Source organism: Sciurus vulgaris, assembly GCF_902686455.1.
Source record: "Sciurus vulgaris genome assembly, chromosome: 19".
Taxonomy (NCBI): domain Eukaryota; kingdom Metazoa; phylum Chordata; class Mammalia; order Rodentia; family Sciuridae; genus Sciurus; species Sciurus vulgaris.
Window position 1 is genome coordinate 5,472,786 of NC_136480.1, and position 19,819 is coordinate 5,492,604.

General features: G+C 55.3%; 1 protein-coding gene across 7 annotated transcripts in view; it reads left to right on the plus strand.

Moving 5' to 3' along the window:
- SLC6A6 (solute carrier family 6 member 6) overlaps positions 1–19,819 on the plus strand; it is a gene marked incomplete at its 3' end in the record, with an annotated part of 71,021 nt that overhangs the window by 15,873 nt on the left and 35,329 nt on the right. The gene's annotated exons all lie outside the window — the stretch shown is intronic.

The following is a 19,819-nucleotide window of genomic DNA, read 5'->3' on the forward strand; positions in this document are numbered from 1 at the left end:
GGGTGTGGCTCAGTGGTTAGGCACCCCTGGTTCCGTCCCCAGGACTGTAGAAAGAAAAAAATATACACATGTGTCCCAGGGGGTGATGTCATCTTTAGGGACCGCAGCGGCCCCTGGCCCAGCTCCCCAGCTTAGTGCCACAGCCCTCATGGAACTTCCATGTGTGCCCTGGCAGTAGCCAGAGCTAGTTGTGGATGGTGCTTCTGTCCCTCATGTTCCAGCACCTTCTTAATAATCAGCACCAAATTCCCTCCTCGTCTGCCCCCTGCTTCAAGTGCCCGTCTCCGCCTTCCCCGCACGAGGGCTTTCCTTTGTCTATCAAGGAGCATGAGACCAGGTCCAGATCGATGGGAAAATGCCATGATCGATTAGCGATGTCTGTTAAGAGAGGAGGATAGGAGAATGTGGCATGTGTTTCCTGTATGCCATTTTCTTTCTTTCTTTTCTTTTCTTTTCTTTTTTTTTTGGTACCGGGAATTGAACTGAGGGTGCTTCACCCCTGAGTCACGTCCCCAGCCCTTTTTTATATTTTATTTAGAGACAGGGTCTCCCTACATTGCTCAGGGCCTGGCTGGGTTGCAGAGGCTGGCCTCAACCTTTCAATCCTCCTGCCTCAGCCTCTCGAGCCACTGGGATGACAGACGTGCCTGGTGAGGTTGGTAAATTAGAATTCGGATAAACAGCACGTGATTTTTTTAGCTCAGTACATGCTGGATAGTATTTGCTGAGTGTGACAAACCTCCCTCTGAGCATCATTTATGCTCAGGGAGAATGCAGGTGTTGCCATGGAAACCATGCTGGAACTCTTAACTGGTGAATGCAGCCCCAGCCCTGTCCCTTTCTGCTGCCTCAGACACTTCTGTCCACCCATTCTGGCACCAGGGAGTCAACCTGGGGGATTTCCTGGGTCCCAGATGCTTACAGAGCACCTGCTCTGCCCCAGAACTGTACAATCACATCCCCTGAGCCACCGGACAGCCCTGTTCTCAAACTGAGAGGGGCACTGGGTGGTGTCACCAAGGACTGCCAGGCTTCAGGTCCTGGGCTGCCCACCCTGCCTTCCCCTTCTGTGGTCGCTGCCATGATTTGGATAAGTGTCTCCCAGAAGCCCTGGCAATGAAGGCTAGGTCCCCAGCCACAGCACTACTGGGAGGTAAGGAGCCTTTAAGGGGCGGGGTCTAGTGGAAGGTCTTCTGGTCACTAGGGGCGTGTCCTCCAAGGGGATTGTGGGAACACAGTCCCCTCCTCTTCCTTCCTTTCCCATCCTGGCCATGAGAGGAACCGGTTTTGCCAAGAATTGCTGCCAGGATGTTCTGCCTGACTACTGGTCCAAAACCCACAGAACCAAGTGTCCCTGGACTGAAACTTCCAACAAAACTTTGAGCCAAAACAAACCTTTCTTCTTTATAAGCTGATGGTGTCAGGTGTTTGTTACAGTAACAGAAAGCTGACTAAGGCAAGAACCCTGCTGCCCGTCTGGATTTATCCCTCCTGACGGCCTCGTGCCTCTTTAAAAGCTCACAGCTGGGGGAGCAGAATTCATTCATTCCCGGTGAATGTTGAGAAGGGAGGAAATGACATAAATGATCACGCAAACCATTTTTTCACTTGCAAAGTGGGATGGGCTCCCCCTCCAAAGAGGCAGTATGGGTATAGGACTAGAAGGCCAGGAAGGGAAGCGGTTTGGGACCATGAGCCGCACCTCCTTCTGAGCCTGTCTGCTTTCCCCTTAGGGCTGGTGGTGTGAATCAGTGACTCTGGGTTTGATCCCTAGCACCACAAAAAAACAAACAACAACAACAACAAAAAAAAAAAAAACGAAGCCTCATGAGGTTCAGAGAGGTATGTCTCTAGGCCCAAAGTCACACAGCACCTTGAGACCACAGACCTGCACTGCTCTCAGAACACCCGATACTCTTGAGAGACTTGTCCTTCCTGCTTCCTGGGCTGAGTTCATCTACTGTCTGGACTTTGGGTACCCCGTCCGTGAAGTGGGGACTCCGATGCCTGCCAAGTTAGCTGGTGCACAGAGGGGTATTTTGGAAAGCATGGTGCAAACGTTTTTGTGTCTTATTAGGGGTCATTAGAAAGTGTTTTGGGGGATGATTCAGTGACAATCAACGATCAGCCATGTCTCTTGCCCTAAATGAGACAAAACCAGAGTCACCTTCTCCAGGCTGAGTGACGCGTGCGTGGCCCAGCCTGCCGGACGTTTCCAGGGAGCAGGGTCATCCCAGCTTCTTTGAGCCCTGGGGTGAGGACCTCTGGCCTTTCCAGTCACTGGGGACTCTCTCGTCTTCACCCCTCTTCCAACCCCACTGAGTGGGCTGAAGGTTCAGGTGGGAGTATTTGACGGTGGGGGAAGTTTGGGGGAAACTTTGTGCCTCCGCACATTGAGAATTGAAAGTGCCCACTCAGTCCTCATAAGGTCGTGGACTTTTCCTGTGGTTGAACCCCTGGGGACCCGACAGTGCTCTGCTCCCTCTGTTCCGCCTGAGAGCTCCCCAGGGAGCAGACCAAGCGGGCCTCTGCCCCGGAGCCACGTCTCCTGTCCTGGGCCGGAGGATGCTCTGCACAGACAATGTTACAAAGCAGTGGTCAGATGTTTTGAGTGACAGCAGCCTGCCCGGTGGGCTCAAGACAGGAAGGGCACCCTGGCAAGGGGAAATGCTCTGTCAGAGGCCTGGCGGGGAGCCAGAGTGTGTAGGGAACTTCCTGAAGCTAATGGGGCGTGGCCTGATTAAATGGGGCGTGGCCTGGTCAGCTGGGGTGTAACCTGGTTGGGTGGGGCGTGGCCTAACTGGATGGGGCGTGGCCTGGCAGACTGGGGTGTGGCCAGGCTGAAGTGGGTGTGACTTGCATTCTGGGGTGGAGGGCAGAGCTGGGCAGGTGGTCTCACTGGATGACCTCAGATGTCACACCCAGTGATGGGTCTTGACTCATTTTGGGGACCCAACCGCTGGGAACCAGAAGCCCTCCTTCCATGGTCCCAAGTGGCCCTTCAAGGTAGCGACAGCTGTTTGATGGTTGTTTTGACACCTGGCTTCTGCTCAAGGGGAAAAACGAGAGCCTTTGCCCTCACCCGACACGGTTGCAGGAGAATCGCAGGCGCAGCCACAAGTCCCCGGAGGAAACCCACTCTAATGAGATGTCTAACCTACTTTGTGGACTCACGTGGTTTGGGGAGGGCGTGAGGTGCCTTGGGAGGGAGGGGACAGCAGGCCCCTCCGCGGAACGCGCCAGTTTGACCACAGGGCACCGGATACAGAAAGCGTGGATCTGGTATTGTCCCTTCGGTGACGGATCTCCAAGCCTGGGTGTCTGTTTTTCTCTTTTCCCAGGGCTTAGCTGGATGCTCAGGAAGGACCATGGGCAGTGTTTGTTGTACAAACATGTGAAATAAAAGAGAACTGATCTTCCCCAGGGGCAAGGCAGTGGACACTTTCCCCCAGAGCAAATCCCATTGTGCATTGATGCACTTCCTGGCGCCTTCCCACGTGCCCCTGGACAGAGCCCATTTTACAGATCATGGCACTGAGGTTCCTGGGGGGGAGCAACATTCCCGAGGTTACTGCGTGCAGTTGGCAAGTGGCGCATAGGCGGAGGCAGATCAAGACAGGCGTATCTGGGTAGCAGAGGCTGCTGTGGAATTCAAGGAGAACACTGGAGAGGCCAGGAGGCCACCTCCTCTCCAGTGACAGTGTCGGAGAGGAATTAATATAGAACTCAGCTATCAGGGGGTCCGGAGGAACTGATTGACCAAGTAAATACATGAGTCAATTAAAAAGAATGGATTTCTTGGCTATTTATAGTGATGGCCTAAATCTCAGGTATCCTTTGTGCCCAAGGAGGAAAGGAGACTTTTCTTCAGAGAGCCCAGGCTGTGTACAGGGAGGGCAAGCTGTCGAAGCCCTGTGATGGGTAAGGAGTGAGGACAGTTCAAGCCGGGTGCAGTGGCGCATGCCTGTAAGCCCAGCAGCTTGGGAGGCTGAGGCAGGAGGATCACAGTTTGGAGACCAGCCTCAGCAACTCAGCGAGGCCTTGAGCAACTCAGCGAGACCCGGTCTCCAAATAAAAAATAAAAAAGGGGTTGGGGATGTGGCTCCGTGGTTAAGCACCCCTGGGTTCAATCCTCATTACCCGTTCTCCCCCCCCCCCCAAAAAAAAAAAAAAAACAGTGTAACAGCTCAAAGGAGGTGAGGGCCAGGGGACAGCTGGGGACGCAGGCAGGAAGAGAGCCAGACTGTTTTCAGAAGCTGTGGAATAGGAGACAACCCTTGGGTTCTGTCCCTTCCCCTCATTGGTTCATGAAGTTAGCCACGCCCCTGTGCTGGAGCCACCTACTCTAAACAAAATCTCCCCCCTAGCCTGAGGGTTCAGTATTTAGTTGTCCCCACAGGTGTCCTGGAGGCTCACCTGTTGAGAAAAATTCTATGGGAAAGCACTGCTGTCACCCCTGGGCTACTGCTACTACCATCTAGCCCATGCAGACATGAGCAGTGTAGCAAGGTTCTGGGGTTCTGGGTTTGACCCCAAGCACCCAAAATGATGATGATGATAATAATAATAATAATAATAATAATAATAATAATAATAATAATAATAATAATAATACTTCGACTTCCTCCTGCCTCGGGTTGTGGGGGTGGACTTGGTGGCATCCCAGGTCATGAGCAGGAGTTGCCCCAGACCTCCCTGGGGGACTCTGGAGTCCATTCCTTCCTTGCTCTTGTGCAAACTTGATCAAGTCCCTGAACATCTCTGAACTTCAGCTCTGCACCTGCCAAGCCGGGTGCAATCTCTCATCTCACAGGTGAGACTGAGTGGAGAAGGGTGCTGGGTTCAGAGAGCCTGGTGCGCGGGGTACTCAGCCCTGGGCGCCGGGATTGGCTACCCTGGAATTGGCTGCCCTGCGATTGGCTGTCCTGGGATTGGCTACCCTGGGATTGGCTGCCTCGTGATTGGCTGTCGTGGGGTTGGCTGCCCTGCGATTGGTTGCCTGGGGTTTGACTGCCCCAGGATTGGCTGTCCTGGAATTGGCCGCCCCACAATTGGCTGCCTGGTTGGAGAATTTTGCCTATTTTAAAGACTTTTCCAAACCTGCTTTTTGTCCCCTAAGACCTTTAAGACGATGGTGTCGTCAAGGCACTTTACCTTTGTGCTAATTGGGAAATAAGTGAGCAGCCATCATCTGGGATAAAAGTGACTTCAGAAGAAAAATACTTAGCCTGAGCCACAGTGGCTCTTGCCCAGCACAGTGGCAGTACGGAATGTTAGGTGCCACTGGTGTGATTGCAATCCTACAATCTTGGAATTAGGAAAAAAGGTTTGCTCTGACTGAAAAACCAGGGTCCTCCTCAGCCCATCCGGAACAGGGGTCAGTCCCTGCCCTAGGACATTCTGCCATCTGTGACCACCAGAGAAAGGAGTGAGGAGCACAGCTGAGCAAAGCGTCCGGAATGGTGGATGGGCTCAGAGGAACCCCCCTCGGGATTTAGTTCCCTCTTTTTCGTGTCTGTGGTGCTGGGGATCAAACCCAGGGCCTCCCACTGTGAAGTCAATGTTCTACCCCCAAACTACACCCCAGTCCTTTCTTTTCATTTTGAGGCATAAGTTGCTGAGGCTGGCCTCCCACTTCCCATCCTCCTGCCTCAGCCTCCCGAGGTTGCTGGGATTACAGGCCTGCACCATTGCGCCCAGGAAAGAGGCATCCTTTTCGCTGTGCTTTTCTGGAAAACGAAGTGTAGGCATTCTGTGCTCCGCTGGAAGGGGCATTGTGACCTCATGGCCAAAACATCTAAGGCCTCGAACTAAGGCGCGGGCTCTCATCTGCACTTGGCCTCTGGTTCCTCCTGATACTCCCTACCTTGGGTAAGACACTCGGGTCCCCATCTGCCCGCAGAGCCTCTGTCCGTGGCTGGAACCACCCTGGGTCATCTTGTGTGACTCACGTCCTGTGAGGTCACCAACAGCTACGGTTACCTGGGAAATGGGGTTCCGAGGAGACTCTGCAGGGGGAGGGCACAGGGGACAATATGGGAGCCCTTGAGCGCTTCCTGCTTCCTGGGGACCCCAGGAGCCGGGGGGTCTTCGCTAGAGGCCATGGCCGTCCTTGCTGAGGACCGCTTGCCAGCTCGGCCCTCTCCCCAGACCATCCATGGGAACCTCCGTTCTCCCAGCTCCTCAGCCTCTTGGTCAGTGGGTCCCTAAGCTGACTCAAGGTAGGTCGCCGCACGGGTCGGACGGGGTTGGCAGGATGGTCCCGACGGCCGTTATGGAATTTGGGACTCTGGAGTTTCTGGGTCTGGGAGAGAAGTGAGCCAGTCAGTCAGGACTGGAGCTGTCCTAGGTAACCAATGGTTACCGGGTGGCCCCGAAAGGAACCCCCCCAGCAGAGCCTGAGGCTCAAACCTCCTTCTCCTCCTCGTCTGAGTCTGGAGCATGGCGTCGAGTTTCACCAGCTCCTTCAAGTTCAACAAACACATTTGGGCTGAGGAGCTTGAACTGGCAGATTTTTATTTTCAGGGGAATATATATTTTTTTTAATTAATTTTCTGGATGCTGGGGACTGAACCCAGGGCGCTTAACCCCTGAGCCACCTCCCCAGCCCTTTTTATTTTTCAATTTTGAGACAGGCTCTTTGCTGAGTTGCTTGGGGCCTCTCTAGTTTGCTGAGGCTGGCCTCCAACTTGCGATCCTCCTGCCTCAGCCTCCCCAGTAACTGGGATGACAGGTGCGGGCCACCGTGCCAGGCTCATCAGGGACTTTTAGCGTGGGCTCCTGGGCATCAGACCCCATGCTGAGCAGTTTACCTGCATCGGCTGGGATGCTCAGCCCTCCCTCCCTTGAGGTTGAAGCTATTTTCAGGTACATTTTACAGATGAGGAAACTGAGGCACAGGAAGAGGCCGTCCAGAGGGGCTCAGCAGAGACCTCGCCTCTGGCAACCCGGCTCCAGCTATTCCCGGCAAGTCCCTTCCTTCTCCGGCCTCCATTTCCTTCCCTGGATGTCAACTCAGAGAGTTGACCTGAAGGTGACCTGTCCTGTGGTGATTGCCAAGTGCAGGACCCCAGGTCCTCTGCCAAAACCTCGTGGGGTTCCAGGGCTGCCAGGTTGAGGGGTCACAGCACATGCCTTCTGCTGCTGCATTATTCCTTAAATGCCAACACAGCCACCTTAGTGTCCCCAAAGCTCCCAGCTGCCCCAGGTGGCCAGTAGAAGGGACAGCAGCTAGTGTCTCCTCATCCTCTTCCTCCTCTGGGCTGTGAGGGCCACTCTGCAGCTCCTCCCCCTGTGTCTGTGCAAAGCTTTTTTTTTTTTTCTGCTCTCAAGTTCAAGTTCCAGTCCCTATAACTTCAATCTCCTCAACTGGCCACCACCCCAAGCCCAAAAGGGTGCCCCGCACCTCATGCAGACCCTGGGCTGGCTCTCCGATCCTTCATGTCTCTCTCTCTCTCTCTTTTTTTAACTTTGAGACAGGACCTGGCTCACTTGTAGAGGCTGGCCTCTAGGGGGTGATCCTCCTGTCTCAGCCTCCTGAGCCACTGGGATTACAGGTGTGTGCCACCGTGCCCAGCTGGACTTGATCACGTTTGTCTTCATCCTGAGAGCTTGTCCGTTGTGGGACAGATGCTGTTTCAAGTGGTCTGCATAGACACTCACTTTGTCCCTCAACAGTGTCACCAAATAGGGACCATTGCTTTCCGCATTCTCTCTCTGGGAGCACGAGACACACAGGCTTATTGACGGTCTGTGGTCTCCTCTGCTGGGGACGTTGCCTCCAACCCAGCAAGAGGGTGCTGCGGGTGCTTATGTAGGGGGAGGGACCGTTTGGACCCTGTCCCTCCAGGCTGTGGGGGCTTCCCAGTCAGCTGGTGTAAACTACAGCCCAGAATGCGGCAGGTCTTGCCTCAGCCCAACAGGGGTCCACTAGGACCCCCATCAACCTTTTCCTGCTGCTGGTGTTTGTGCGTGGGAAGCTGATTTCTTAGCCAAGTGTTTGTCTAGTTGGGAAAACTACCTGCTGTCTCCACTCTCCGGAAAAAAAGGGGGTGCCCCCAAGTGCCAGATGTGAGCCTGCAGCTCATTCCTGTCCTAGGTAGGAAATGCTGTCCGGGGCCTGTGCAGTGGAACTATTTTTGTTTACCAGGGTGTAGAGCCAAGTTCAAGCTCTCTGTTCTTGCTGGTGTGCCAACCCGGGGTTGGGTTGGGTCTCTGTCTCTCAGGCCCCCGGCTCAGAAGTTCCAGATCATCCCTCTGCTCACCCTGGGTCTTGAATTTCCAAATCCCCTTCCCTCGAGCCACTGATGACGCTTGTCTTCCTCGTCCTGGGCTGGAATCCTGGCTCGGCCCCTTGTTCACGGGCTCACCTGGGAGCAGGGTGGTCTAGTCTGCTTTTTCTGCTGCTGTGACTTAAAGATCTGGCCCGCACAGCCCTAGAGGAGCAGGAGTGGATTTGGGGCTCACGGTGGCAGAGGGCTCAGTCCACAGACAGCCGGCTCCATTCCTCGGGCCTGAGGGGAGGCTGAACCTCATGGAGGAAGAGTGTGGTGCAGGGAAGCAGCTCCCCTGGGGACCAGGAGGCAGAGAGAGACTCCACTCCCAGATGCACATGTGTCCCCAGAGCCAGGCCCCAGTGCCACCTCCTCACCACACCACCTGCCTCCAGGTGCCCCCAGCTGATCCCCCAGGGAGCAAGACACTGACCGGGTTGAGGCTCTCAAGACCTGATCGTGTCCCCTCTGAACCTTGCTGCACCATCTCCACGGGGGCTTCTGGGGACACCCACACCCACACCCACACAGGGCCTGTCTCCCATCTGAGCCTGTCTCTTGATCGAGGGCAGAGATGCTGACCCCCTAGTGACTTGCTGAGGAATAGCTGCAATAGGGCTGGAGAGACCCTCTGGCACATTCTACAGTCCTGGGGCAGATGGTCCTGGGCTCAGAGAGGCTGGCAGATGGCTCCCCGGAGTCTAGGAAGATGAGTCCACACGCATGTATGTGCACATTTATATCATGGATCCACGCACCAACCAGCCATGCTGTCTTTTGTTAATCAGTTGGTTTTATTTTATTTAATTAATTTATTTACTTGGTACTGGGGATTGAACCCAGGGGATGCTGAACCACAGAGCCACCTCCCCAGCCCTTCTTAATTTTTTATTTAGAGACAGGGTCTCCCTAAGTTGCTTGAGGGCCTTGCTAAGTTGCTGAGGCTGGCCTCCACCTTTCAATCCTCCTGCCTCAGCCTCCCAAGCGGCGCGGAGGACAGGCGTGCGCTACCGTACCCGGCTCATTAATCGGTTTGATTTCTTTTGGCACCAGGCGCCTCCCTAGCATCCAGTTCCCTTCCCAGCCTGAGCTGATTCTCATGGAAGTCCACCTAACAAGCTCGATTCTGGGGTGGATCCCCGCCCCCGAACTTACAAAGGACGAGGAGGAGGCCATTGAGCTCAGAATGGGCACAAGAAGGAACCAGGTGGCAGAGACTGAGAACAGGACACCTGGATTCCAAGTGGAGAAATGGGAGCTTTCTCTCCAGGCAGCTGGGAGCCATTGATAGTTCTTGAGCTGGGGGCAGACCTGGAAGGTAGCTGGAGTTTGCAGAGGGAGCAGAGGTCAGACTCTGAGGAGTTTCCAGTGGTTGGTGACAGGCTGTGAGAAGGCAGCTCTGCCTGGGGGCACCCTCAGGACCCAAGGGCATCACCGTGGAGATGGGGACCTCTGGGTTGCTCCGGGAGGTGGCCAGTTCTGCCGGAGGACCACCCTTGCTCGCCCCTGGCATGGATTTTAACCTTCGGTTTTTCTTCCAGCCGAGCAGTAGCTGGTGTTAGGCTCCATCTTGCAAACCCTGGAAGTCACCGCTGTCACCGCCGCACCAACATCCGCCAACCTGACAGAGTTAGATATGAGTTCCATCTACCCAGGTTTGCAATAAGAGCTCGCGCCTCAGCCTCTGGTGCCCACTGTATTCCGCCGGGTGAGGGTCAGGGGGACTGTCCCCTCCTCTGAACCCTGGCGTCTCCATCTCCAGAGTGGGCTTGTGTGTGGACATGCTGAGAATTTAACCCCGGGGCCCCGTCCCCAGCCCCTTTTTATGTTTTATTTAGAGACAGGGTCTTGCTAAATTGCTGAGGCTGGCCTCCAACTCACGATCCTCCTGCCTCAGCCTCCCAGGTCTCTGGGACGACAGGCGTGTGCCTCTGTGCTGAGACTCCTCAGGCCCCACTGGGAGTCTGATTGTGTGCAAGGTCTGGGGAGAACCTCCTCGGAGTTGATGGGGGGCAGGGGAAATTCGTTTCAAAGTCAGATGCAGAATACATTGTGTAAGAAAATCGTTTTCCTAGAAATTTGAGTGTCATCTCTTTTTAAAAAAAGGGGGGGTGGTTTATGGAATGGTGACTTTCCTGGGGGAACTGTGCTCAGATGCCGGAAACACGTCCCTGGTCACCCCACCTCTGTGTCAATCAATGGCACCTGCCATTGTGCCCCGGCTGGCTGAGGCCGGAGAGTCCTGTCCATTACCTGGTGGGTGGAGGAGAACGTTCCAGGCCAAGGGAACTTGGTAGCCCAGGTCAGCCAGGCCTGGGGAACTCGGGCCCCTGGCCGACAGGACGGGTCCATCGCCACCCCCGTCTCGCACCCGGGTCTGATTCTGAGCCAGGGCCAGGTGAGGGCGGGTCAGGACGGAAGGAGAAAGTCCCTCCTTGGCTGAGAAGTGACATGTTCAAAAGAGGAACCGGCAGCAGAGCAGGGCGAGGTCATTTGAAAACACAGAAGGACCTGGGAGCTCCCCGCCCCGCACAGCCCCGGGTGCTGTGCCCATTGCATGGATGGCAACACTGAGGCCCAGGGAGACCTGGCCCCTTGGCTCCAGGCTGCTGAATGGGCCGTGGTTTCCATGGAGCTGTGACTTCCTGCAGAGCCCTGGGACGTCGGGGGCTCCCCAGCTCTGAGCGGGCCTGGGGCCCCGCCACACCCTCGTGTCCCCGAGGGCCTTTTTTCTCTGGGCTTCTCTAGAGCCAGGGAGGCGCCGCCTGTGTTTGCTTTTTACTCCAGAGCGCGGAGGCTGGGAGGCCCGGAGGCCGGGAGGCCGGGCAGGCGGGCGGTGTCAGGAGTCTCAGTCGCAGGCAATGGCTGCTGCGCCTTCCTGGGGTCTTTTTGTGACCCTCCAGAAATTGTCCCGGCTTCTGCCTCGGGATCGGGGTTCGCCCCACCCCACCCCCACTTCCGGCAAACACCAGGCTCAGCCCTGAGGCTGGTGTGTGTGTGTGTGGGGGGGTTGGTGGCCCTGCTGGGGACTTGAGTGACATCTCGGTGGCGGCTGGGTGAGTCAGTGCCAGGAGCCCTGCGCTTGCTGACTCACCGCACCCTCCTCGGGGCTGAGGCGGAAGGGGACGGAGAAGGGGCCCAGCCTCTGCAGAGCTGGGGACAGCTGGTGGGTGGTGCCACCTGTCACCCGGCCCAACACGGTTGAGAGGCGCAGCCCCCACACCTCAGCGTCTGAAGCACCCCCAGCGGCATGCCACCCCAGGAAGGGAGCCGGCCTTCTAGAAGCTTCTGTGTGCGGAATCCTGGGCCCGGGCCTCCAGTGTGGGGCGGCAGACAGGCCCCTGAGCTGCGAGCTGGACAGGGCGCCTCTGCCTCTCGGGGCTTCCTCCCCTCCCTCCTCCAGCTTGAGCTTCGGTGGAGAATGTGCCGGAAGACGTCTCTGAGGCCTGGGGCCCGTTCAGAGGATGTCACCTGCATGTCCCCTTCCAAGCCTCTGACTGGGCTGCTTTTGGGCAGCTGGGGATCTCCTGGCCTTGCTCTGAACTTGCCCCATCCTGTCCGTAGTCCTTCCTCAGCCCAGCCTCTTCCCTGGCCCCTGGCCATTAGCACTGGGAGGACAGGAAGTGACCCCCAGTTCCTGGCAAGGTGCTCAGCCAGCACAGGTCTGCTGACCGGGGGACTTGTGCACATCTAGGGCCTTCTCTCCATCCAGGGGCAACCACTCGGGGCCAGGAAGGGTGTCCCTGTGGCTGCCAGACATGGCGCCACCCATGAGGTAGCTCATTTCTGTGCAGTGGAAGGTCCTAGGCCAGGCAAAAGGAGTCCCTGCCGCTCATCGTTGTGGGTCCCTCTTTGTAGAAGAAGGCAGTCACCTGCCCAGCCCCTTGGGTCTCAGCTAACGAGGAGACTGAGGTATTGGAATGAAATGATCAGAAATCCCACAAAACCCCTAGCAAGAACCCTTAGAAATTCCCTCTTGGGAGCTGCCTGTCCTCCCAGCGGCTTGGGAGGCTGAGGCAGGAGGATTGCAAGTTGGAGGCCAGCCTCAGCCACTTAGTGAGGTCCTAAGTGACTCAGCGAGACCGTGTCTCTAAATAAGATATAAAAAGGGCTGGGGATGTGGCTCAGGGGTGAAGCACCTCTGGGTTCAATCCCTGGGACAAAAAATAAAAAATAATGCCTGGTTTCCCAGATGACCTCACCCACAACAGGCCACCCGCATGCTTGGGTTAGCCTTTGCTCAGAAATAGATGACCAAAGGCTACAGACCACATGACTCCATTAAATGATTAAGTCTTTTTTTTTTTTTTTCTTGGTACCGGGGATTGAACTCAGGGGCACTCAACCCCTGAGCCACCTCCCCAGCCCTGTTTATATTTTATTTAGAGACAGGGTTTCCCTGAGTTGCTTAGGGCCTCCCTACGTTGCTGAGGCTGGCCTTGAACTTGTGATCCTTCCCTCAGCCTCTGGAGCCGCCAGGATCACAGGTGTGTGCTACCGCAGGCATCTGGCTCTCTCCTTTTAATAATAAATTTTGGGATGAATCCAATGCCTCTCAACCCCTGAGCAACATCCCTCGCTCCTATTATTTTATTTTGAGACAAGGTCTCTGCTAAATTGCTGAGGCTGGCCTTGAACTTTGGATCTTCCTGTCTCAGCCTCGGAGGGGCTGGGATGACAGGATTGCACCAGGCCGGCTATTCAGGTGGCTCATTTTATTTATTTATTGGTGCTTGTTAAACACTTAAGGAGGACCAGGGGTGGTACCTAGGAGCGTACTACGGTAGACATTAGCAATGGATCTCAGCACGCCTCCCCATCGATCCCCTGGCTCTCCTGGAGTCCGTTGGAGCCGGGCTCTGAGGGTCCCCCTGGGGTCTGTTGCAAGCTCCCTGTTTGCAGGGAAAGGCCCCACCACAGTGGCTTTGTGCTGCTCAAGTCTGTATTTTTCAATCAGCTGGCTTAGCCTAGTGGCCCAGCATGGTCCCCGGTTCCCATGCCCCGTCTAATCTCCTGATCTCCCTGCCTGTCATGTCACGAGGACCTTCACTTCCTTGTTTGTCCTTGAACCTAGTTCCCTAATTTATCATCTGGCTCTGGGACTTGCAGCTGTCCCCTCCCCTGCCCCCAGTACCAGGGACTGAACCCAGGGTGCTAACCACTGAGCCACATCCCCAGCCCTTTTTATATTTTATTTAGCAACAGGGTCTCCCTGAGTTGCTTAGGGTCTGGCTAAATGGCTGAGGCTGGCCTCCAACTTAGATCCTCCTGGCTCAGTCTCCGGACCCCCTGGGACGACAGGCGTGCATCACCCTGCCTGGCCTGCAGCTGGCTTCTTAAAGGTAGCAGACACTGTTCCACTTTGTGGAATTGCTGAAGCAGGTGACCCTTGACTGCTGCAGTTGGTTGAGAACGTGGACTTTGCAGGCCAGGCCGGACCTGGAAACCATTTGCAGCTCCAATGGCCTTTCATTCACTGTGTGACTTTGGGCAAGTGACTTCACCTCTCTGGGCCTCATCTGTAAAAGAAGATGGTGGCCGCACCCAGGGAGGGGGTTCACTGGGAAGATGTGGGCTGGCCGGGCTCAGTAGCCCTGGCTGTAATTCCAGCTGCTCTGTGATCTCGGCTACTTGGAAAGTTGAGGCCAGGAAATTGCAGTTAGGAGTCACTTTGAGCAACTTGGTGACATGGTGTCTGAAAATGAGATGAAAAGGGTCGGGAATGTCGCTCAGTGGTAGAGCACTTGTCTAGCATGCAGAAGGCCCTGGGTTCCGTTCCTAGTGCTACAAAAAAATAAAATAAAATAATAATAATAATAATAATAATAATAATAATAATAAAAGAAGAAAGAAAAGAAAAAAACGTGTGTGTGTGTGAAGTACTTAGCCTGGTGCTAAATCAACACATATGAAACCGATGCTCATTAAATGCAGCCCTTTCTTGACATAGTTCTCTTTAAAAACGGACAAAATTATATTCGTGGCATATCCAACATGTTTTATGCATGCATACATTCCGGAATGCCTAAATCAAGTCAGTTAACTTGAGAATGGCCTCGCAGAGTTCTCCCTTTTTTGTGTGTGATGAGAACCCTTAAAATATATTCTTTTCTAGTCAGGCAGCGTGGCGCACGCTTGTCTTTCCAGCAACTTGGGAGGCTGAGGCAGGAGGACTGTGAGGTGGAGGCCAGCCTCAGCAACTTAGCAGCGAGGCCCTAAGCAGTTTAGCAAGACCCTGTCTTCAAATTTAAAAAAAAAAAAAAGAAAAAAATCAGAAAGGGCTGGGGATGTGTGGTGGCTCACAGTCCTAAAGCGACCCTGGGTTCAATTCCAGGACCTACCCCCCCAAAATATATGTATATATTATTTCTTAAAAATGTTCAAGTATGCAATGTATTGCTAGTAACTATCATGTTCAGTGCATCTCTTGAGTTTATTCTTTGTGTATAATTGAAACTTTGTGTCCTCTGACAAACATGTCCCCGACCCCCAACCTCCTGGTTTTTATGTTAGAGGATGTGCCTGCTACAAAGTAGCATAAAACCCTAGCGACGTTTGCTACTTTCTTTAGTAATAGCTGATACGTGTTTAGGTCCAGGCCGCGTGCTAGCAATTTACAGGCATCCTGCTATTTAATAGTCACCATGAGGTGAATATTACTTCGAACTCCTTTTTCTTTCTTTTTTCTTTTTTGGTACTTGGGATTGAACCCAAGGGTGCTTGACCACTGAGCCACATCCTTAGTTCTTTTTTTTGGAGACGGGTTCTCACTAAATTGCTGAGGCTGACCTCAAATCTGTGATCCTCCTGCCTCAGCCTCCAGAGCCACTGGGATTTGGGGCCTGGGCCACTGTGCCTGGCTTATCTCTGTATTTTACCAGTTGAGGAAATCAAGGCACAGAGGGGTTGTGACTTGGTACAAGTCACATAGCTTTGTCATGGCCTCTGCAAGCCCTGAACATGGGCTTTGCCTTGGACAGGGAGATAAGGAAAGAAGCGAGGCCTGTTTGGGAAAGTGTCCAGCTATGGGTTTGATTCCACAGTAGGCCCCGAGCAGGAAGGGATGTTGAAGTCTCCGATTTCTCAAGCTGTGCCATGCCTGTATATTGGTCACCCAGGTCTGCCCAGTGCTGGCAATTCTGGGAGCTGCTGATCCCATGAACCAAACGTCTTGGCAGACCAGTGAGAAACAGTAAACCATTCGGTCAGGCCCAGAGAACTTTCCTGAGGGCCAGCAGCGTGCTGGGTACTTTGTGATGGGGTGGGAGTCAAAGAGGAAACAGGTACTTACCTGCCTCCTTTTTGAAAGGCCCTCAGTGATCAGCCATTGTCATTAGCACGTCATTGTCCTATTATGAACAGAAATGGGTCGGATGTGTTGAGAAGTTTCATGTTCTGCAGGGGACAGAGGACTCCTGAGCTTCAAAATGGTCAGGACTTGCTTTCTCCAAGTACCAGGGACTGAACCCAAGGTGCTTAACCACTGAGCCACATCCCCAGCCCATTTTATTTTTTTATTTAGAGACGGGATCACTGAGTTGCTTAGGGAGGGCCTCGCTAAGTTGCGGAGGCTGGCCTCCAACTTGCAATCCTCCTGCCTCAGCCTCCCGAGTTGCTGGGATGATAGGTGTACATTCCCCAATGCTTTTAACTAAGGAGGCAGATGCTGGAGGGAGGAGGCAGCTGCAGCAGCCTTTAAGCTCATTTCAAGGACCTCCTGGCTGATGCTCAGACACCTGGGAGGAAGGGGACAGCTAGAGGGAGCTGATAGGGATCGCTCTGGATCTCTGCAGGTCTTTCTCCTCCTCCTTGGTTCCCCCATTCACAGAGCAGATGTCTCCCCTTGCTAAGCTGCGTTCAGTACTCAGGCAGCAGGTGGAGCAAAGTGGGGATTCTGGCTCCACGTCTCTCTCTCACCCCACATTTACAGCCTCAACGGGCCCCTTTCTCCCCCATTTAATCTCAGTTTCCCTCATTTATAAACATATTGGACATCTTTCATGGGAGTGAGATTCTGTGGCAGAGCACTTGCCAAGCATGCACAGGGCCCTGGGTGTGACCTCCAGCACCCTGAAAAAAGGAAGAAGAAGAAAAAAAGACGGGGCAGTGGTGTGTGTGTCTAATCCCAGCAACCCAGGAGGCTGAGGCAGGAGGATCACAAGGTGGAGGCCAGCCTCAGCAATTTAGCAAGGCCCTCAGCAGCTTAGTGAGACCCCATCTCAAAATAAAAATATAAAAAGGGCTGGGGATGTGGCTGAGTGGTTAAGCACCCCTGGGCTCAACCCCCAATACCAAGAACATAAAAAATTTAAAAATACCTCATCCCTAACAAAAGCGTATTTGAGAAAACTATCTTTTTAAGCAACTTGGCCCAGAGTGGGTACTCAACCGTCAGATGCTATTAAGCAGTTTGGGGAGCAAAGGACTATTTTACAAATCCACGATGTTGCTGGCACTGGGTCGAGTCTGGCCGTGGATGTGCCAAAGCTTGACCAGGTGATCTCCATGCAAGTTGGCCTTCAGGCACGGCTGGATCTGGCCGCCGTTCCTGGAACAGAGACAGGCAGATATTTCAGTTGGGCTGAAAGGGAGGCTTCTTCCCAGAGCTTCTGTCAGAGTCCATTCTAATCGCTTGTAGCCGTAATAACCAAAGAGGAAGCTCTTAAAATGGGGAATTATGTATCTCAGCTGCTACAAAATAACCCTGGGCTCTGTGCCAAGAAAAACAGCTCATGCCGGCAGGAAAGTAGGCTGCTGGAGGGGACCCGGGCTGCTGCGTGCTCACGGCACCGTGGGGGGCCCTTGCTGGAGCGGGGGACTGGCCTAATTGGGAATCCGTAGAGACGGGTGGACATACTCAGAGAGGTGTCATCTGAGGTCAGGCCAGGCCGTCAGAGGGACAGTAGAGGCAGGAGCCAAGGCTTGGGTGTCTTTGTTACTGCCAGCTCGGCTCGGTGACCTCAGAGTGTCTGGGCCTGGCTGATCTCACCCCGCGTGGCGTGAAGCCTTTCCACACTCCGGGGTTGGGGTGGACCTGATAATAATCATAGTGGTAAAATGGATGGTGGTGATACCAGCCCCCTCAGAAGTCCTTGTCACGGGCCTACTAGCCTTCCCAGCGATCTCTCTGCGTCCTTTCCTTGAGCCCTCCCAACGTGCACCCGAGGTGGGGCCCTTGAGGGCTGAGTGCATGCACTGAAGACCAGAGAGGTTGACTCACTTGCCTGAGGCCACCCAGCCTGGGAAGCGGCCCTCAGCGTCTGGATCAAGGCCGACGCTCTCTGGGATTCCTTACCGGGACCAAGCTACCGGGGGAGGGCCTGGTTCCCGAGCACCAGGGTCCCATGGGGAAGGGGAGGAGGCAGATGGGGCCAGGGGCCCGCGGGGGCCTGCGCCGGGTCCTGGCAGGCTGGAAGGAGGGATTTTGGTTTCCGCGATGGGGATCTGATCCTGCTGCTGCAGGGTTGGGGGTGGGGGGCTGCCTGGGCCTGGAGCTTGGTGGTTGCCATGGCGACCGGGCTCTGTGGTTGGGTGCCAGGAACCTGCGGAGGCAGAATCAATGGGCAGGTCTCCTGGGAAGGGCACTCGGAGGGGTCTGGAACCAGCCTCCTGCGTCTGCGTCTGGGACTGACCCCTGGGGGGGCCGGGGACAAGCCCCATGGGGTTGGCAGCAGGGCCTCTGAGCTGCTGCTCTTCAAGGGCAGATGGCAGAGGTGACGGTGACAGAGGGAGACCCCCACGGTGCCAGGGACAGGACAGGCGCCTGCTCCGCCCGGGCAGCCCAACCACCCACGGGGTCCTGGAAATGGAAAGCGCTGGGATCATTCTTCCACGGGAAACCAGCGTGAACCAAAGGGTCCCGGGGAATGCCAGTTATCCCCGGACCCCCACAAGTTTCTAGAAGGTTCTTCGCCAGGGTGAGAAGCCAGTCAGAGAGGTAGGACTCTCGGGGAGGCACCAGCCAGCAGACCCCGGCTGCGGGTGGGGCCCGTCCCCGTCCCATCCCTCCAGCAGCAGGGTCTGGCCAGCACCCCAGGCCCTGCCCTCTTACAGGTAAAGGCCGGAGGGACCTGTGGGGGTCCTTCCAGCTCCCGGGTCCAAGCTGCCTCCAAAGGGCGGCCCTGGCCCTTGGGGCGAGGAGGCTGGGGACGTCCCCCGAGCCACGCTGACCCCAGGAGGAGCGCGTCCCAGACATCCTCCTATTCTGGACCCGGCCAGCCGGCCCACAATGAGCCACCGTGATAAGCATCGCGCGTCCCGCTTGGAACAATGCTGGCCTCTGCTGCTATTTTTACAGTAGCCGTGGGCCTGCCGAGCCCCCAGGGACAGGGCCGGGAACCGCCTGCGGATGCCCCGCCAGACAGAGGAAGGGCCCGGGGGGCTGCCCGGGGCTCCAGGAAGCCTTTCTTGGTCTGCTGGTCGCCAGATAGCGAGACAATTGGGGTCCCCCACCCCAGCCAAGGAGAAGAAGCAGGCGGGATCTGCTGTGTTGGTGCAGCTGGGGTCGAGCCCCGAGGCCTCAAGGCTGCCCCCACCTGGCCCGCCTGACCCGCGTCGCCCCCAGAGCTGAGGTTTGCAGATCGCACCCTGGGAACCACCAACCCCATGGCGCCTGCCTGATGCCCTACTATGCGCCCGACAAGCCGGCCAGGAGCCTGCCCCCCTTGTCCCCTTGAGGGTCTGTGTCTTATTTTTTTGGTACTGAGGCTCGAACTCAGGGCCCCTCGACCCCTCAGCCACGTCCCAGTCTTGTTTTGCATTTTATTTAGAGACAGGGTCTCCCTGAGTCGCTCAGGGCCTCGCTTTTGCTGAGGCTGGCTTGGAACTTGCCATCCTCCTGCCTCAGCCTCCCGAGACGCTGGGATGACAGGCACGAGCCACCAGGTAAATGGCAGTGTGTTCTCAGGTTGCATCAGGTGCTTTGACGGTCCCCAGAGCCAGCTGGACGAAGATGTCCTCTGAGCCAGGTGACGAGTTGGCGAGGGTGTCCCCGGGGAAAGTGCAGCAGCCTCTGCCTCTGCTCTTGCCAAGGGTCACCGGGAGGCGCGTGAGCCTCAGGTGACCTGCCCCTCCAGTTGTTTTTTAAGAGAACCTGAAAATCTCAACTTTTCCTTGAAATTTCGGTCTTACCCACCAATATGGTTCAAGAAAACAGACCAGTTGTGTCCTGGGCTATGAGTTTGTCACTTTTGCAGTCTCCCTGTTTTATTCTGCAGATCGAACCCAGGGGTGCTTAACCCCTGAGCCACCTCCCCAGCCCTTTCTATATTTTATTTAGAGACAGGGTCTCGCTGAGTTGCTTAGGGCTTGGTTAAGTGGCTGAGCCTGGCCTCCAACTTCAGATCCTCCTGCCTCAGCCTCCAAAGAAGCTAAGATTACCCATGTGCCCCAGCTACATATCCATCTTCTACACTCCGATGGAAAATTCGATCATCGGGCCCACTCATCCTGAAACCCTATTCCTGGTTCGACACCACAGACCCATTCTTTACAGTTGTGAGGGGCAGTTCCTGTGGGCCAGGCTTGACCCGTGATCGCTCATGTTC